The sequence below is a fragment of the Mercenaria mercenaria genome, chromosome 13 (genome assembly GCF_021730395.1).
Source record: "Mercenaria mercenaria strain notata chromosome 13, MADL_Memer_1, whole genome shotgun sequence".
Lineage (NCBI taxonomy): Eukaryota > Metazoa > Mollusca > Bivalvia > Venerida > Veneridae > Mercenaria > Mercenaria mercenaria.
In genome coordinates, this window is record NC_069373.1 from 35,503,460 (window position 1) to 35,515,736 (window position 12,277).

At 35.7% G+C, this 12,277-nt stretch overlaps 1 protein-coding gene across 4 annotated transcripts in view; it reads right to left on the reverse strand.

Moving 5' to 3' along the window:
* Positions 1 to 8,518: 8,518 nt before the first annotated feature.
* Positions 8,519 to 12,277, reverse strand: part of LOC123528861 (nucleolar protein 8-like) — a 41,823-nt gene continuing 38,064 nt past the window's right edge. For 3 of the 4 annotated variants that reach the window (XM_053521540.1, XM_053521542.1, XM_053521541.1), the window contains 3 exons: positions 11,729 to 11,829; positions 10,676 to 10,755; positions 8,519 to 9,494 (listed from right to left, as the gene is read on the reverse strand). The gene's annotated coding sequence lies outside the window, so the exon portion shown is untranslated. The remainder of the gene's footprint in view (positions 9,495 to 10,675; positions 10,756 to 11,728; positions 11,830 to 12,277) is intronic. The other variant, XM_053521543.1, reaches the window with a different exon arrangement.

The following is a 12,277-nucleotide window of genomic DNA, read 5'->3' on the forward strand; positions in this document are numbered from 1 at the left end:
TATTTACTTTCGATGTAGACTTTTGAACATTTAATCCATCATTTGGATGCACAATAATACATATTAAACTCTAGACTCGATTATTAATCACATCTTTTATTAGACACGTTTGTACAACTAAGTAAATGTAGAAACTTTGAAACCAACAAACATAAGAAAGTCTTAATATTTATAAAACAGACAGCATTTGTAGCTATAATGAAATAAACCAAATCTGGTCAACGAGGAAAGGAAAAGAGGAAACACTTATTCACTGTGTTTACAACTGATACCACAAGCAATTTAGATATTTTCCCGTTACAATTACCGTAGTAAACACACTTTCGTTTTTGTTTTACATTTGAGCCGCGCCATGAAAAAAACAACAAAGTGGCTTTGCGACCAGCATAGATCCAGACCAGCCTGCGCATCCGCGCAGTCTGGTCAGAATCCATGCTGTTCGCGTTCGCTTTCAAGCCCTATTGCAATTAGAGAAACCATTAGCGAACAGCATGGATCCTGACCAGACATCGCGGATGTGCAGACTGGTCTGGATCCATGCTGGTCGCAAACGCACTATGTTGGTTTTCCCATGACGCGGCTCAATTGTACATTTGTCAAATATTGACATATTTCAGTGGAAATCAATGATCATTAAGTTTAAATAAAACGTGACAGCAATATAAATCAGTCTGCGGTCAAAATAATCGCAGCAAACAGGAAACGAAAAATCCAAGAATTCTGACAGGATATTGACATTGTCTTACATGAGTCATTGCCCCATCATATCTCTTATTTTTGTTTTGTTTTCAGATACCGATTTAAAAGACATGTATGTTTTTGGTTTCTTTTGCTGGGTTTTAAGTCAAAACGACATCATTTTAACTTATAAGGCAATTTTTCATCTTTTCATGCTGTGGAAAACAAACCAAGTAGCCATCTGAGCATTTTTTTCCAGGCACATGCGGGTATCTAGGTAGCAACTGGATTGGCTTCCCACATAAAAAGCATATGATATTAAAAGTTTCTATCAATGGTTGTAGATGGTGATTGCAGTATCCGTCTCGAAGGTAACTGTTTAGGCGATAACGAAGTTCTGCCGAGTTACCGTGTAAACAATTACCAAAAAGACGGATATTCTAATCATCATCTACATCCAGTGACAAAATTTTTCTCTTGCATGCTATATTCAACAAATGATAATTCATATAAAGTTACAAAAAAAAACAACAACAAAAACAGCGTAATAGTTCCAGTTTTTTGTTTTATCATTTGCAGTGATACGTTTGGTTATTTGACTTAAATAACTTTTTTGTTTCTTGAGAGTTATGGGTTTTGCCTACTTACCTAATGTTGATGAACAAGTGTGCAAAGTTTTAATGCTAGATCCTATAATATTTTAGAAAAAGTGGACCTGAACACAAATCTTAACCAAAGCCGATGATAAAATGACGACAACACTTCGCAGTATATTTATTGAAAAATTAGACCAGCTTAAAGGAGATCCAGCCATTAAACTGTATACGACTACGAATATGCCTGAGCGTACAAATAATAAAATATCGCTGGCAGTATTTTTTTCCAGTAGACATTTAAGTGTTTTAGTGAGATAAATATCCATTTCACTGAACGGCTGCTTAGAAATATGCATTTTAACTGTCTGTAAGACATTTTGGCACCAACTTTGCATTTCTGAGTGTAATAAGTACACAAGTTTTATAACTGTAATTTACAAAATCTAAAATTTATTCAAAATGAAAAATAATTTCAACTCTATTCTCGATTTATTCGCATCACGTTGTATTTACGAAACAATTACAACTACAATGATGTCCACATGTATTTCCGAGTTATTGACGGTACATCTGAAAACTGCTGTGCATTAAGACAGAAATATTTGATAAACCCAGGACACAAATGGAAGAATTAATGCGGCAGAATAAATCCAGAAATTCTGACTAGAATGCACTTTGCTTTTATCCATATTAAGATGCTTGAAATAACATTAAATTTATTTTCGCTTTACAAACCTCATTTCCTATCATTCCTTTTAAGCTGGTTTAAAAGCTAAGAGATATTTTAAAATAGTTCAATTTGTCATAAATGCCCGTATAGATCTGCCTTGGGGAAAAGTATAAGATTTTCTGAGATGCAAACGTTTGATGGAAAACTTTGTTTCCTTCTGCTATCACATATTAAAACACACTGATTTCAACAACATTTAAGAAAACGACAAACAGCTTATGCTTATATTGCAGGTTTTTTTCTTTCTTTTCTTAAGAATTAAAACAGAACAAGAGGACCATGATGGTCCTGAATCGCTCACCTATCTCCACATGACCCAGTGTTCAACTGAGTATGACATCCTTATTTCTATTATTTGACATAGTGACCTAGTTTTTGAGCACATGTGACCTAGATATCATCAAGATAAAAAATTCTGACCAATTTTCATGAAGATCCATTGAAAATCATGGCCTCTAGAGAGGTCACAAGGTTTTTCTATTATTTGACCTAATGACCTAGTTTTTGAAGGCACGTGACCCACTTTTAAACTTGACCTAGATATCATCAAGGTGAACATTCTCACCAATTTTCATGAAGATCTCGTGAAAAATATGGCCTCTAGAGAGGTCACAAGGTTTTTCTATTTTTCGACCTACTGACCTAGTTTTTGACCACACATGACCCAGTTACGAACCTGACCTAGATATCATCAAGGTGAACATTCTCACCAATTTTCATGAAGATCCATTGAGAAATACGGCCTCTAGAGAGGTCACAAGGTTTTTTCTATTTTTAGACCTACTGACCTAGTTTTTGACCCCACGTGACCCAGTTTTGTATCTGACTTAGATATCATCAAGATGAACATTCTGACCAATATTCATGAAGATCTCATGAAAAATATGGCCTCTTGAGAGGTCACAAGGTTTTTCTATTTTTAGATCTACTGACCTAGTTTTTAACCCCACGTGACCCAGTTTCGAACTTGACCTAGATATCTTCAAGGTAAACATTCTGACCAATTTTCATGAAGATCCATTGAAAAATATCGCCTCTAGAGAGGTCACAAGGTTTTCCTATTTTTAGACCTACTGACCTAGTTTTAGACCGCACATGACCCAGTTTCGAACTCAACCTAGATATCATCAAGGTGAACATTCTGACCAACTTTCATGAAGATCCATTGAGAAATATGGCCACTAGAGAGGTCACAAGGTTTTTCTATTTTTAGATCTACTGACCTAGTTTTTGACCCCACATGACCCAGTTTCGAACTTGACCTAGATATCATCAAGGTGAACATTCTGACCAATATTCATGAAGATCTCATGAAAATTATGGCCTCTAGAGAGGTCACAAGGTTTTTCTATTTTTAGATCTACTGACCTAGTTTTTAACCCCACGTGACCCAGTTTCGAACTTCACCTAGATATAATCAAGATGAACATTCTGACCAATTTTCATGAAGATGCATTGAGAAATATGGCCTCTAGAGAGGTCACAAGGCTTTTCTATTTTTAGACCTAATGACCTAGTTTTTGACCCTACGTGACCCAGTTTCGAACTTGACCTAGATATCATCAAGATGAACATTCTGACCAATTTTCATGAAGATCTTGTGAAATATTTGGCCTCTAGAGAGGTCACAAGGTTTTTCTATTTTTAGACCTAGTGACCTAGTTTTTGACCCCACGTGACCCAGTTTCGAACTTGACCTAGATATCATCAAGGTGAACATTCTGACCAATATTAATGAAGATCTCATGAAAAATATGGCCTCTAGAGAGGTCACAAGGTTTTTCTATTTTTAGATCTACTGACCTAGTTTTTAACCCCACGTGACCCAGTTTCGAACCTGACCTAGATATCATCAAGATGAACATTCTGACCAATTTTCATGAAGATGCATTGAGAAATATGGCCTCTAGAGAGGTCACAAGGTTTTTCTATTTTTAGACCTAATGACCTAGTTTTTGACCCTACGTGACCCAGTTTCGTACTTGACCTAGATATCATCAAGATAAACATTCTGACCAATATTCATGAAGATCTCATGAAAAATATGGCCTCTAGAGAGGTCACAAGGTTTTTCTATTTTTAGATCTACTGACCTAGTTTTTGATCCCACGTGACCCAGTTTCGAACTTGACCTAGATATCATCAAGGTGAACATTCTGACCAATTTTCATGAAGATCTTGTGAAATATATGGCCTCTAGAGAGGTCACAAGGTTTTTCTATTTTTAGACCTACTGACCTAGTTTTTGATGGCACGTGACCCAGTTTCGAACTTGACCTAGATATCATCAAGATGAACATTCTGACCAACTTTCATAAAGATCCCATGAAAAATGTGACCTCTAGAGTGGTCACAAGCAAAAGTTTACGGACGCACGGACGCACGGACGCACTGACGCACGGACGGACGACGGACGACGGACACCGCGCGATCACAAAAGCTCACCTTGTCACTTTGTGACAGGTGAGCTAAAAACAGTACTCAAAAAGTGGAAAAGTGTACGCAAAAGTAATTATTTTGCTTTATTTAAGAAATAATATATAGCTAAACCATGTTTTAACATATTGAAACAGTAAGATGATGTTATACCGTTTGCGGAATGATTTTACAAGGACGTAGCACGCGGCGTATAACCGATTCGTACTGTTGAGATATGTTTAAACTATGTTTCTGCTAAATATTATTTCGATTCTAATTATTTCTCTGTTTTTTTGTAAACAAGTAGATGAAATAGAGAAGCATTGTTTCATGACGCATGTTTGGCACCGAATGTAGTAGGTCGACGTGACATCAACACGTAACTCAGTTCGACGGTACGTAGCACTTCCCGAGGGATAACTTACGGAGTACGTTTACCTCTGCAGTGAAATGAAACAAAATCCCTATAGATATGTGACTTATGCTTTGCAGAAAACACAAAATGATATCAATTTTAATATCCTTACTTACACATCCAGTTAACGTAAAAGGTGTTGTACCTTCCTTAGAAATAATCATGATTGAATAGTTCAAATACAGGAAGTGCTTAAAATACCAGAATTTAAATCTAATTAATTAGAACTCTTTGTAAAATACATTTGCTCCTATTGTGATTAAATCAGTCAGCGGCATGTGGGTATGAAATTTTGTATGCTGGCCTTGAATCAAATGACCTAGGAAACAGCAGATCAAGTTTGACTGCAAAAGCGTTCCTTGATAATGAAGCGGAAACCATTTACAGTCTGGAGGTCACCGTGATATTGACTTTTGACCTACCAACTTCCAAAACAAACAAAGTCATTTACTGACCATGGGAAATCATCCTATGAAGTTTGACGACGTTTTCAGTTTCAAGGTCCTTCATTGAGGTCATCTTCTTACCACAGGCAATCGTCCTATGTCTCTTTTACCAGTGTGAAACTAAGCATTCTCTAGTTATTCATCGGAAACCAATTGTTCTACAGGCCGACGGACTGACGGACAAGAAGGCAGACAGATCGATGGTCAGACGATGAGCAAAATAGTATGAACCTCGATAAGACGCACGAAACAGCGTCCTGTTTTGGTCATGTATTTCATTCATGTGTTTTCATGTTACCTTTTGAATTATGTTTTCTGCAAACGTTTTAAGGAAACTAGCTCACCTTTTTTGCAAGGCAAATGTAACAACAGGAGGGCCATGATGGCCCGATATTGCTCATCTTGCAATATGCTGCTTAAACTTCATTTGTTGGTAGTAACATGATGTATTATGAAAGGCAGATGTTCATTATATTACGCAATCTGTGGTGAAACAGTATGCCATATTATGATCACACATATTTTGCATAATCAAAGTTTTTCTTAGGCTGAAGTCTATAGTCTAAAGTCTGTATGAACCACAGGGTGGGGCTAATTTTCACCCCAGGGGCATGACTTCAATACACTTGGTAAAGGATCAGTACATAATTTCTTGTCCAATTGTAAGCTCTAAGTCTTGCAGATTCATACAATATTTTTAATTTTTTATAAAAAACAATTTTATAAAAAAGTGACCCTTGGCGATGTCATTTTTACCCAAGAGAGACACAATTTGAAAAATTACTATCCAGTGCTGCAAGACAAATATCTAAGACCAGGGCCTTGAGGTTCGGACAGGAAGATTTTTAAAGCTTTTCTGATATGAGTCTATGTGAAACAAGTGAAGCCTAAAGTGGGGCCAATTTTGACCCTGGGGCAAGATTTGAACAAATTTTGTAGAGGATCTCTACATAATGCTTCACGCAAAATACAGAAGTTTTTAGTCAGTCCCAAATAAACCCCCAGGTACATTACTCCACATACCAAACAACATTCCTATAAAGTATCATGACTCCAGGTTAAACACTTAAACATATCTTTCAGGTGTTAAGTGCATGTTGTTGACAATGTCAAGAGTTATGAGACTAGTCTGGATGACTGAAATCCTGTACAAAAAAAAAATGCTGAGGTCCCTATGATCTTTGACCTATTGTCATAAAAAGTTCTTGAGTTTCATAGTTAAGGCCCCTGTGACCTTGACCTTTGACTTACTGACCCAAGACACAATAGGGGTCATCCACTTCATAAGCCTAATTATGCTGTCAAATTTAAAAGTTCTGTGTCAAATGGTTCTCAAGTTATTGAGCAGAAACATTTTCAAGGTTCAGGCCTGTGACCCTGACCTTTTGACTGCAAAACTACAGCGGTCATCCTCTTAATAAGACCAATCATGCTACCAAGTTTGAATGTTCTTGGTCAAGTGGTTCCCAATATATTAAGCTGAAACCATTTGCTCTACAGACAGACGGACCAATGCACATTAAATGCATGAAGCAATACATCCACTCTTCTTCAAAGGGGGACATAAAGAGAGAGGATAGTGAATGGGTGGGGGAAATAATAATAGACAGATGGACCAACGCAAACTAAATGCAAAAAAGCAATATATCCCCTCTTCTTCAAAGGGGGACATAAACAGAGAGGATAGTGAGTGGGTGTGGGAGATAATATATGAAACTAATGAATTTTGGTGCAAGAGTTGAGCGATATAATGTGGGTGATGACGGTGATGATGATGATGATAACTGACTAAGTTTCAAGCAAATCCTTCAAGTAATAATAGAGATAAAGTGAAAATGATGTGAGACTGAGAAAGATAGCTCTCCTTACACTTTGTATAGATGTTCAAGTAAAATTGTTAATGCAGATTGCAGGGTTACATCACCATCCACCTATAACAAGAATTTGTAACAGTTAACATCTCCCACCTAAGGACATTTTTCACAAAACATACCGTATAGCGGGTTATTTCTACGGGTGGGATATTTCTGCGTTTCTGCGGTTTCTCGGTATAATCGCAAAAATATTTCCAGCAGAATATTTACCAAGCAAAAATTTAAACCGCAAAACAATCTGCATTTTTCTCACCATTTGTTCGTGCTTTGTTACCAGATATAATCTGAAGTTCACAATATCTAATTATTGAAAATTACCGTCGCCATCTATCAATTACCGATAATGATATAATTGAGTGTGATGGTCAATCAAAGTGCTAACTGTTAATCAACAGAAAACGTGAATAAAATAAACTGAGTGAATTTCACATAAATTGTTCTTAATTATAGTGCCTTGTGAAGATACGAGTGTTACTTTATATACTTTAGTAATCTTTATATAACCTTTATACCGGATATACCGTAGTTTGCAGTTGTATTTTGTAAAGTTTTGTCGGCCTTAAAAATGGTAGAATGAGTATCTTACGATGAATACTGAAATGACAGTCGGGTAAAGGATTTGACTGTGCTTCAGGAAGTAAATGATAAATTACAGAATGTAATCACTTCTCTGTCCACCCCGTGAACTTCTGGAACTGCAAGGATCCTTAAAGGTCCAATACTAAGGAAAGTGAACATTTTAATTTTTTTAAAAAGCACAGAAACTATTTCATTTTATTGGAAAATGAAAGTTGGTATGTAGAAATTCGAAATAAATCACAGTATATGTACAATTATTTTTCTATGAAGTATGAAGAAAGTTAAAAAGACCTGGGGGGTCATTCTGTCGATTCATTGAAATTTCAACATAATACACATACATTTCTTTGAGTTCCAAAGACCTTCTGTAAATTTTGACCTGCCAATCTTCATTATTTAGTGTCTTGCAGAAGTCTATGCGCTGGCTATGAAAAAAATTGCCAACTCACTTTCCCTTAGTAATGGACCTTTAAATTTAGGGACAAATATGCATTATACACACCATCTGACCGCGCTAGCATTGGAATATACTCTGCTGAACTAATTTAGTTTATTGTTTTTCACACGCTAGTCATTCTCAGGACGACACATTATGCGTGGAATTACCTCCTTCTTAGCATCGGAAAGGCAGAATTTTCTCTTCCTTCTACACATTTTCATCTCAGTTACATGATCAAAATTTCCCCTTTATCACACTGAAAAGGATGCACTTTAATACAAAAATATCGAAAACAAAATTCTCTTGTAAATATCTTCATGTAACTTTAAACAGAAAAGCAGAACTATTTCTTTGCCTTTATTTTCTTTAACAAGGATTTTTTACGCATGTAAAAGGTGTATAATTTATGCAAAAAGTCCTTATCTCATTAAAATCTTCAAGTGATTCACATTGTTGTATCTGTTTTCATTAAAATTTTAATTAACAATTGCATTGATATATTTATTTCATTAACAGTTATCACTAATCTTTAACAATATTAATCTTGAGCCTGCTGGCGGTTTTACCTTTGCGACCAGTGCAGACCAAGATCAGCCTGCACATCCATGCAGACTGATCATGGTCTGCACTGTTCGTTTTTCAGTCAGTAAACATTCAGTGAACATCACTTTGAATAATAAGTGATATTACCCAAATTGAATGATGGACCAGTCCATTTTAGAAATTCAGCAGGGTAAAGGTTAACAATTAAGCAATCAACAACTAGACTGAAGAATGTTGTCTATACAGTGATATAATTTCTGGAAACATGCTGCTACTGTAAGTCATGCTCTTCTACAGTATTACCTTTATTTACACACCAGTCACATGTGTTGTCTCCCTTAGTAAGTTTGCTACTGTCATTTCAATAACTTAAACACAAGTTATTTCCCTTAACCACTTCTATACACTAGTCGTAAGTTATCTTCTGCTGCAATTTCCATACTGCAGAAATGTTATTTCTCTTTAACACTTACATACACTAGACACCTGACTTATTCATCTATTCCTTGCTATTTCTACATGGTAGACAAGTTATCTCAGAGTAATATTTTTTTGACAATCCACCACTTAGGTATCAGTTGTCTCCTTTTTGTATGTCTAAATGGTACTAGAATTATCTTCCCATGCCAATATTCCATACTTCTGGCACAAAAGTTATCTTCCTTCGTCAGATTTCCATTTTTGACATAAGAATAATGTTATCTTCTTTTCCCACCTCTCTTTTGATGTGTAGGCACTTTCTTCCTTCTTAAATTTTTGTGTTTCGATTTGTAACTCTATGCAGAAAATAAAAAAAAAAATCAATTTAGCAAAAATAAATTTCTATATAGTATTAACAATATCAACAACAAAAAATATAAGTAATTTAGGTCAGAACTCCAAACAAATTACTTGGTTTTTACATGAGCCAACTTTCTCAGCAACAAGAGCTGTCCAAGGAGACAGTGTGTTTAACTATTTTGACGACGGATAGTGACATCTGAGGAAGCTGGAGCTAGCACTGGATAGTTTAATGACTCCAATGCGGATGACAATATTGGACAATTCTTTTCATCAAGCGATTTAGTAATAACAGAGATAGAGTGAAAATGTATCAAAACATCAAGTAAGTATAAAAGCGATATACACTATGTAATTCATGGAATGTTTCTGCAAGACTAAATCACTAATGCACCATCTGTCATATAATGTGGATAATAATGTGGAACAACTATTTTAAGTTTGAATCTATTTAGTATTCAATGAGATAGAGCAAAAGAGCATTCTGGTCTTGGAAAATTCAGGAGCCAAGAGCATACAGCATTTTACCAAATACCGCGGTATATCGAATAGCGTAATAAAGGGTTTCGAGTGTATTTAAGTTTTAGTAATAACAGAGATAGAGTGAAAGTGAACCAAAACTTTAAACTGAAATTCCAAGTAAAACAAGGGATAATTTATGAAATATGATTGCAAGTGTTATGACCCTTCTGCCATATAATTTGGGTAATGATGAGGACTTGAAGCAAATCAATCAAGTAATAACAGCGATAAATTGAAAGTGTATCAAAACTTTAACCAAGGTGTGAACACAGACAGATACTAAGGTCGGGGCAAGCAGAATAGCTCTCTATATACTTTCTATGGTCGAGATAAAAAAAAAACAGGTTTATATAATGAATTACTTAACATAATGTCTTTTCCTTACTCTTAATTTAGTGTATTAGCTTAGCTGATAGATCAAACATAACTTAATTTTGCTATCTACTGCAAACCTTAGACTTTACATGTGGAAAAACATGAACAAACAGCTACCCAAGTAGATTATCATTTAATACTGTACTTAGGAACTTTTGCCATGGGTATTCAGAGAACTCAGCAGCATTTGAATTCAAACTACAAATAGCATGACATAAATATCACAACTGTCATGACCCTTCAGTGCCTGAACTGTGTAAGAAGGATTCAAAAAACCTACCTCTATCAGATGACGCCTCTTTCCCAACCAGTCCTCTTGAGCTGTTTTAACATTTTCTTTGTGTGGGAATGCTGAAGGCTCTGAAATGGAACATTTCTTCTATGTTTTCTTAAAAACTTTACCATCAGCTTACCTTTATATAAAATTTCTTTTCTAATCAGTTGTTGTTGTTGTTGTTATTTGGGTTTTAAATCATAATGTCATAAATTTGGTTACAATCATGCAGACTTTAACCTTTAGCCTGTTGGCAGCAAGTGTTTCTGCCTTTGCGACCAGTGCAGTCCAAGATGGATGGACAGACGGACAAAGGACATTACTAAAGTCCGCCCCGGTGTACCAACAGTAGAGAACTACAAATTAAAATGGCAGTTTTTCCATTGGGATTCACACTGTAAACTCAGCTGGAAAAAAGCAGGTTTATATGAGACTGTGTCCAACTGCAAGCACAGTTGGAAAGAAACCAGTCTAAAAGAATAACAGGGTTGCCACTTAGTTGAGAAAATGAAATTCCCTGACTATTCCCAGACTTTTCCCTGATCGACTACACCATACTTTTCACTGACCAATACCACCAAATTTTTTCAGCCTCCTCCTCCCTTACAGCCGTTCAATCCATCATTTTATACATTTTGTATTTATTTTGATTAATCTGCTCGGAAGGCAAGGTTTGCAAAGCCTTCAGTCTTCAAAATTCCAAAGTTAACATAAACACGAAATTGATTCAAACACATTTAAATTATGTTTATACACAATTACACCAGAAGTGTTTGGAAATACTTATAAATACTGCTTGAAGACTGCCACAGCAAATGAACATTTTAAACATTGCCCTAGAATTTCATTTTTCCCTGACTTTTCTACAATTTCATTTTTCACTGACCACTATCAAGTTTTCCCTGACAATTCACTGACCTTGAAAAAAAATTTTTCCCTGACTTTTCAAGGTAAGTGGCAACCCTGAACAATATTTCTCCAACTCCTTTGCAGCCGTGCCTTTCCCTTTCTTCTTTTCAAGCTTTCAAAAGCAACATTACTACTGGTACATCAACCTACCATTAAGCCTTTTATCATTCTGCATGAAGAAAAATGTTGAGGAATATTTCACATCTGGGACTTGCTTGGTTGTTTGTTCTGTTGTGTTCATTTCTTCTCTACTGAAATAAAAGTAAGACTTTTCTTTATAACATATACAGCACAAATGAATCATTACAAACAGATGTTTGTCTGACAATCAATTTATTATAAAAAGTTTACAACTGTTGTCCTGATGTACACGAAATATGCAAAAACTAGAGCTGCGTTTTTGAACTGTACCTTCTTTAAGCGAACTGGATAACTTCCTCACATGACAACCCAAGAGGGCTCAATCCCACAAGTCAATGAGCTAGTGATTTTAAATTCAGCAGCCATAACCAACAAAAGGTTGTAAATCCGCAATTGAAAGCCCCTTCTAGGTTAGTTTATTTTCTTATCCGAAACAGACTGAGCAATTATGCTGCCTAATAATATGATTTTTTTTTGTCATCTTGGGTTTAACTCTGTTTTGCAACAGTATTTCAGTTATATAACACTACTGGCTAGTTAATATAGTTAGTGTACTGC